This window comes from Nannospalax galili, unplaced genomic scaffold, assembly GCF_000622305.1.
Source record: "Nannospalax galili isolate Female #2095 unplaced genomic scaffold, S.galili_v1.0 scaffold179, whole genome shotgun sequence".
Taxonomy (NCBI): Eukaryota; Metazoa; Chordata; class Mammalia; order Rodentia; family Spalacidae; genus Nannospalax; species Nannospalax galili.
The window spans coordinates 1,302,940-1,311,621 of record NW_008342627.1 but is presented as its reverse complement, the minus strand read 5'-3'; the positions used below and the strand labels follow the sequence as shown (position 1 = coordinate 1,311,621).

The 8,682-nt window shown below is 45.2% G+C and overlaps 1 protein-coding gene across 1 annotated transcript in view; it reads right to left on the bottom strand.

Moving 5' to 3' along the window:
* The window catches only part of Gnb4 (G protein subunit beta 4), a 61,574-nt gene extending 52,892 nt beyond the window's left edge, over positions 1-8,682 (bottom strand). The window contains exons 1-2 of the mRNA XM_008838662.2: positions 8,656-8,682; positions 8,359-8,455 (exon numbers count right to left, since the gene is read on the bottom strand). The gene's annotated coding sequence lies outside the window, so the exon portion shown is untranslated. The remainder of the gene's footprint in view (positions 1-8,358; positions 8,456-8,655) is intronic.

Sequence of the window (8,682 nt, the reverse complement as noted above, 5' to 3'; positions counted from 1 at the left end):
ATTGGTTTATCTGGACCAACTGTATGGCCTTAAACACCCAAAAGGAAAGTATAACCAAAGATTAAAGGGGCTAATATAATTTCTTAAGTGTCCATATGCATAGCTAAAGGCTACATAACAAGTAACAATGCCAGATAGGAGATACCTTCTTTTGAGTTGTTGGCCAGGGTGGCTCAAGGGACTCCCAGATAGTAAGGCATAGAACTGGGAAAATGAACAGCAGACCCCAATCTTATGTAAAGGAATATTGACAACTGATTGCTGCTAGATGAGGAACAGCTGACCCTCCTAAAACAAAGACCTCTAGATAGGCTGACTAGATTCACCAGATGGACAAGTAGTGGGGATTGGCTGGGGTGCCGACAACACAGCAGACAGTAAGTAAGAGGGATATCAGAATATAAGGGCTCTAGTGGGGGGAGGGAGGCTATGGGAGGGTGCCATCTGGGAAGTGGGTGTATAGTTGAATAAGATGGTTTGGGATGTTCTGTGTGATATATAAACAAAAAAAATCAACAAATTAAAAACACGTATTATATTTGAGGAGGAAGCATAAAAACTTACTTCATGTTAATTAGTAGAGATGATAAACATTACCATTGAAATCTACCGATGACTTTATAGACATACACAGGTGCCAAGGATCCGAGTGCAAGGCTGATTATGACTAGTAATAATCAGATACATACAGATGAGAGACATGCACCAACATCTCAGTGTTAGTAACAAAAACGAGTCTTTCTGTAAGAAACAGTTTATTTTAAAATGAAATGGAGATCTTTTTTAAAGGTTAAAAACTCATTCAATTTTATGTCTTACAGGGCTTATACTGAGTTCAATATTGTATCACTGTATTAATTCAACAGCAAACCTAAAAATTTTGTAGCCTGGAAGAGATGTATCTTTGCTCTGGAAACTGTCACTGAGTATGTCAAACTGTAATGAAAGGCTTCTTCTAAAAAATTTAAAAAAATTATGGACAGTTGACGTTCAAAGAAAAAGCAGCACATTCATACAAATTGCTGTGATAGTTGTTCAATTTCCAATTCTTCAGTTGGGCACATGATTCAGGTGAGATCGCACTGTTAGCACTGGGCATGATGACAGCGGAGAACACACTGTTAGTACTGGGCCTGATCACGGGGAGAACACACTGTTAGCACTGGGCACATGATTCAGGTGAGACTACATGTGTGTCACTTGGGCACTGGGGAGATGGCTCAGTCGGTGAAGTGCTTGCCAAGCAAGTATGAAGATTTGAGTTCAATACCCAGAACTCTTGTAAAAATGCCAGGTGTGGTGGTGCACACTGGTAATCACAGTGCTGGGGAGGTGGGGGCAGGTGGATCCCTGGGGCTCACTGGCCAGCCAGCCTAGAATAATCAGTGAGCACCAGACCAGTGAGAGACCCTGTTTCAGAAGCAAGGGGGGCAGCACCTGAGGAATAACGCCTGAAGGCTATCACACACACACACAAACACACACACACACACACGCACTTGCACCTTCACATACATGCACAAACACACACAACCTATATGAACCACTCACACCTCAATTTTTTTCTTCTTCCATTTTTGTGGTGTGTGTTCACAAGCATCTGGGCACATGTGGGTGCCTGTCCACACGGAGACCTGAGGGTGATGTCAGGAATCATCCTCACCTGCATTCTCCCCCGCTCACTGAGGCAAGGTCTCTCAAGGCCAGTGCTCAGCCACACGGCTAATCTCACTGCCAGCTTGTTTGGGGCTCCATCTCTGCCTTCTCAGGCTGGAATGATGGGCGGGATGTCCTGTCACTCAGGATTTATGTGGCCTCTTGTGTTTTCACAGCAAGCCCTTTAACTACGGAGCCATCTCCACAGCACTACTAGAAGGGTACAATGTCATTGCCATGGACTCTCCCCAGTGGTGATTTCTGCCCTGGATCAAATTGGAGTTGATTATCACAGCTAATTGTAGAAGTGTAACTGAAAGTGACTTTAAACTAACATTTTTTTACAGAATGAATTCAATAAACACAATGCTCTCTCAATGACCACATTTGCTAAGTTCTTCAGCATAAATATCTGATTCGAACACATTTTAAATGACTGTCACATAGCAAGAACATTGTTAGACAGGGCAGAAAGCCTCCTACCAGGTATGGTTTAAAAGATGGGCCGTGCCAGTAACAAATATCAGAAGATGCCAATGAACTACTCTATCCACGCCAATTGATTAAATTAAATGGGGAAAATTCAGTGCAATTCAAATGGGCTTCTTGCTGCCTGTCTTAAAATGTCCACAGAACTTTGCCAAAGCAAGTATTCTACAGTCTGCACAACGTTCTGCTGAGTGAGAGAACAGTTTTGTGTCTATAGGAGACAAGGAACTGTAAGCATTTCTTAGCCTCTGAAAGAATACAAATGAATTTATTTATGTGTGGTGTGGTGTGTGGGTGTTTGCATGTGTGCAGGTGTGTGCAGGTGCAGGTGTGAGCTGAAGTCAACATCAGGTATCTCCCTCAGTCACTCTCCTCTCTATTAAAAAATACATTTATGACAACCCACCAGCCTCTCTCCTGTGGTTTATACTGAATTCAATATTGTATAATGGTATCAATTCAACTGTGAACCTAAAAATTTACAGCCACTTTTGAAAGAGATGTATCCTTGCTCTGGAGTGTGTTACTGAATATGTTAAAGCTGTAATGAAATGCTTCTTCTAATCATGTGGTTATTAACTTAAAAAAAAGAATGCTCTACTTTTAAAAATTTTACATTTCTAAAAAAAATACATTTATGTATGAGTGTTTCACCTGCATGTCTGTAAGTGCACACCATGCATGCAAAGTCTGGGCCCAGAAGAGGGCATTAAATCCCAGAATTAGAATTACAGACAGTTGCTAGCCACCATGTGGGTGCTGGGAATCGAACCCAGGTCCTCTGTAAGAGCAGCCAGTGCTCTTAAGTGCTGAGCCATCTCTCCAGCCCCCTATACTCTATTTTTTGAAACAAAGTCTCTCACTCAACCTGGAGCTCAACCAGTCAGGCTAGCTGGCTGGTGAGCCCCAGGGATCCTCCTGTCCCTTCCCCAGACTGACATTACAAGTGACCACATCACCTCAAAATACCCAAATTGGACTCTGGGGCTGCAGCCCTCACAGTCAGGGATTGGCAGCTCTGCAGTAGAATTGCAAGCAATTCATACTGGGCAGTGTGGGAGAAACCCCATGCTGGGGAATGCGCTAGAGACACCATAACAGATTTAGGTTTCCTGAAATTGCCTGGCATGTTCCATTATTTATTTATGACAAGGTCTTGCTATGTAGCCCAAGCTAGCCTCGAACTTCTGATCCTCCTGTCTCAGTCTCCTCCTCTCCAAGTGTTGGGCTTACAGGCATGTGCTAACGTGCTTGGCTTTACCATGTTCTGCTTAATTTACAGAATTTTAGAACAAAAACTGACCACTGATTCTGTGCTGCATACCAGTTAGAGAAAAAATTCTTATCTGGCTTGAGGTGTGGAACTTGGTTCTAATTTCACATTACCAAACAGTTAAAGCCCAATCTTTACATGTTAACCAATTCCTGGGTAAAGTCTTTTGACAAGGAATTCATAATATAAAAATTAGGGGAAGGGCTCCAGAGATGGCTCAGCAGTTAAGGGCACTTTCTGTACACCTATCACATAAGTAAATAAGTAAATAAATGTAATGAAAGAGAAAATCCTAAACCAAGCTATTGATAAATTGCCACTTAAAAACATAAAAAATCGGGTCCCTGGAGAGATGGGTCAGTGGGCAAAGGCACTTGCCGTGAAGCTTTACAACCTGAGTTCAATCCCTGTGAACCGCATGGTAGGATAGAAGCAATTTCTGCACGTTGTCCTCTGACCTCCACACGTGTCAAGGCATGTGTATGTCTGAACAAACTCAAATAAACAAATGTAATGATTTTTTCAATATAAAAATCCTATCTAAGACCCAGAAATCACTTGTTCTTTGATCATTAGGACCACTTTTGTCATGTACAAAACAGAATTCTGTGGATTTTGCTATAGCTGGATGTGGCCCTAGCGTGTACCAAGCCCTGGGTTCAAATCTGAGTCATGGAAACAAAGTTCCCTTCCTTTCAGACTTCCCAGCAAGTTGGCTGCTTAAGAGAAAGATTTCATGATTCTAATCTAACCACCTCCCAGGCACAAGGGCTATGTTTCTTCTCTCTCAGGTAGGCAGTGATCCAAAAACAGGAATTCTTATACTCATCCATCCACCCCCATCCTACCATCCATCCATCCAACCACCGATCCTCCCATCCTACTATCCATTCATCCAACCAACCACCACCCATCCACCTATACAACCATCCATCCAACCAACCATCCATTCATCCAACCAACCAAACATCTCTCCATAAATCTGTCAGTCTACCCATTCATCCATCTATCTATCCATCCATCCATCCACCCAATCACCCATCCAGTCATCCATTTATCCATCAATGCATGCATGCATCTATCCCTCACCCACCCATCCACCTGCCCATCCAACATCTACTCATCCACCCATCCATCCACCCATCTACCCACCCATCCATCCATTCATCTCCTCACTCACCTACCCATCCATCCACCCATCCAACATCTACTTATCCACCCATCCATCTACCCATCTACCCACTCACCCACCCATCCATCCACCCATCTACCCACCCATCATCTATGCATGCATGCATGCATCCTTCCCTCTACCCACTCACCCCATCCATCCATCCATCCATCCATCCATCCATCCATCCAACCATTCATCCAGTATCTGTATCCAACCAGGTGCCGGGCATACTCTAGGCTCTGGAGGTCCAGAAGTCAAAATCTAAACAAGGTCCCATTGCGGTGGTTAAGTGTTGTCAAGGTGAAAGAATCCAGAGTCATCTGAGAGATGAACCTCCAGGGGACTATTGTGAGCAGGAAGACCCACTCCCTGTGGATGGTGCCACTTCCTCCCCGGCATCCTGGACTATATAGTGAAGAACGGGAGCTGAGCACTACCACACCTTCATCTACAGCTCTCTGCTTCTCTGAGGATGCAGTGTGACCAGCTGCCTCACGTTCCTGCCACTGTGACGTCCCCTGCAGTGATGGCCCATACCTGGAACTATGAACGGAAAGAAAACCTTCCCCCTTAGGTTGTTTTTGTCAGAGTATTTTATCATCACAGCAACAGGAAAAGTAATTAAGACAGGTCTTTCATTCTACATGTTTAATTATAGACAAGAATTACACAGGGAAAAAATCTGTAATAAGTTAGATCACAGGGGATCAGGAAGACTATTTTTAAAATAAATTAATCTAAGTGAAACAGAATGGAGGGAATAAGCCATGTGCTAAGAATGAGGCAAGCTACTCGTGGCATGTGCCTGTTATCCCATCACTAGTTAGGCGGATTGCCACAAGAGGCCAACCTGGGCTACATAGTGAGTTCAATGGTAGCCTGGACTACAGAGTAGGACTCTAAATTAAAAAACAACCAAAATGCAGGGATGTAGCTCAGCAGCACAGCACTTGTCAAGCATGCGTGAGGCCTTGGGTTCAGTCCAGGCAGAAGAAACAGGATTGCTGGATTGTTCACTGAAAAAAGTTGTATTTCCAGCCAGTGAGATGGCTCATTGGGTAAAAGCACTGTCACCAAGCTTGACCTCTAAGTTTGATCCCCAGGACCCTCATGATAGGAGGAGAAAAGGACTCCTTCTGCAAGCTGTGCTGTGACCTCCACAGGCATGCCCAACTGACATATGTGCAGACACACAGACACACACACACACACACAGACACACACACAAATAAATAGAAATGCAATAATTTTTTTATTTATTTTTGTTTTATGTATATGACTGTTATACCTGCATGTATGTAAGTATACCCGTATCATGCAGTGCCCTCAAAGGTCAGAAGAGGGCACTGTATCACCAGGAACTGGAGTTACAGTTTTTTGCCTCCATGTGGGTGATGGGATTTGAACCTGGGTCTTCTGCAAGAGCAGGCAGTGCTCTCAGCCACTGAGCCATCCCTCCAGTCCCCGTAATAAATATAAAGTAGGCTTTCCTAGTTTGCTTTCATGTTACCATGATACAGCACTGACCAAAGCAACCTAGAGGTAAGGGTTTGTTTGGCTTATACCTCCAGGTCACAATCTGTCACTGAGAAGTCAGAGCCAGAACCCAAGCAGGGATCATGAAGGAACGTGACTTACTGACTTGGTCTCAGGCTCCCATTCAGCTAGCTTTCTTTCTTTTTTTGGTCTTTTTGAGACAGGGTCTCCCTGTAGCCCCAGCTGGTCTGGAACTCACAGAGATTAGTCTACCCTTGCCTCCGGAGTACTGGGACTAAAGGCGTGTGCCACCACACCTGGCTCAGCTAGCTTTGTTTTACAGCCCAGGCCCACCTGCGTAGGGATGACCCTGCCTCTCAATCAGCAATTAAGAAAATGCCCCACAGACCTGGCCATGGCCAAGGCCAGTCCGCTGGAGGCGATTCTTCAGCTGAGGGTCCCTCTTCTCAAATATATCAAGTTGAAAACTAGGATCTGCCTTCACACAGGCTTTCTCAAAGTAAAGCTCATAAATAAGGAAGCCACTGAGGTAGAACACTGTATCGAGAGAGGAAATGTATGATAGAGTAGGAGACAGAACAGAATGTTTATATAAGAAGGTAGTTAGAAACAGGCAAATCGAAGATATTCGGGAGAGGGGATGATAGTAAGGGAAACATCGATCAGAACACCTCTTTAGGGGTCATCAGAGTCCTAGACTACAAAACAGACTGCCAACCTGTCTTCTTGTGAGACAAGGTCTTGCTATGTAGCCCAGACTGGATTCCAACTCACTATTCCCCTGCCCTAGCCACTGGAGTGTTGGGATTCCAGGGGAACCCCACTACACGTTGGACCCTGTCTGGACCCTTCCAAAGTGGTTACAGCTAGGTTTCTAGAAAGCCCATGCTACAATGGAGTTATTAGTGGGAAAGGCCAGTTAAGTCATCACTACCTATTTAAAGCCAACAGAGTAACTGTTCTAGCAAAGGGGATGTTGATCCAGAGATGCTGGTGAGAGACCAGCTGACATTTTGGTGCACACAGAAGCACAGGTGAATGGTGTCATCGATGGTACCCATCACACAGGCGAAACCTGCACAGGCTCTGACAAGTCTTGAAAATGTTATGCATATGTGGATGAGTAGCTGAGATTCAAGCCCTGGGACTAAGTGAACGTGGCCCAGAGAAAAGAGAGCATGTGTTCCGAATAAATGACTGAGGGACCCTGCCCTGAACTCCACTTGAGATATTCAGCAGCTACATGACCGTCCACAACACACCTCCCATCTCACAGGCCTGAGAGGTTGATAAATAATGTATCCTTTTCCAAGTTGAGATATGATGGAATAACACAGCATTGCATGTGGCCCAGAGGTTTGGTCAATATTTCGTAAATCAATGCAGATTAAACTAGCCAGCGAGGTAAAGAAACTAAAGGCAGCCACCCCTCAGTTATTTATGAGAGAAATCAGGGTAGTCACACACCTCTGGCAGTATTTGGCAAGGGCAGGGAAATATCCAACACTTAGTCCCAATTCTTAATTTTGAAAGTGCTCAGGAGTCTATTTTTAAAGTATAAAAAAGTGTGCTCATATTTCTAATCATCAATGCTTTCAAAGGCCAACAACTCAAAATCCCTTCCTGTCTAACGTCACTCAGTTAAGGGAACCACACATCAGCTTCCTGGCCTCACAACTTGTAGACACAGAGGGCGAGCAATATTCATTAAAATGATATTTTTAAAACTTCTATTTCGGTTTCAAATTCATCTACAAATCCACATGCAAAAATGAAAGATCCTTAGAAGCTCTATATGCAAATACTGAAATATGCAGTAAACTTCCAGAACCTGGGAGGAACTCCGGGCGAGGCCAAGCACACAGCTGTGCGCGCGGTCCATGCCCTAGAAGCGCCTGCATGTGCCAGCGTCTAGATGCACTAAACACGATCACCGCCTCCATTTGTACTAAGCACGGGGCTAATAATTAAATCTCAAACGTCTTAAACGTCCTGGTCGGGTGCTGGTCCACACCAGGCTATACTGTCATCCTTTAACGAAAGAGAAAGGGGTGTGGGAAGAGGGGAGAGGCGCGGGGAGACGCCAGAATCACAATGCAGGGCTGCAAACTGGCTCTGAACTTTGGAAAGCATCTTCCCTGGCCATCTACGTACGGTGTTCGGAAGCAGAAAGGTGGAGAGGAGGGAAACACACCGTCTCCAGTTGCCAACTTACAAATACCCAAAACCCGTTACCCCACCCCAAGGAAAAACAAAGCGGGGATCTCACCATCCAGAAATGAACCCGGCTCAGGCTGGGCGGGCGAACATCCAGGGCTTCCCGCGCCCTGCAGCCCTGGGTCCCCGTCCGACGAGCTGCCTCCTACCTGAAAGGTGGAGAGGAGGGAAACACACCGTCTCCAGTTGCCAACTTACAAATACCCAAAACCCGTTACCCCACCCCAAGGAAAAACAAAGCGGGGATCTCACCATCCAGAAATGAACCCGGCTCAGGCTGGGCGGGCGAACATCCAGGGCTTCCCGCGCCCTGCAGCCCTGGGTCCCCGTCCGACGAGCTGCCTCCTACCTGAGCCCGCGGTAGCCGAGGTGCTCA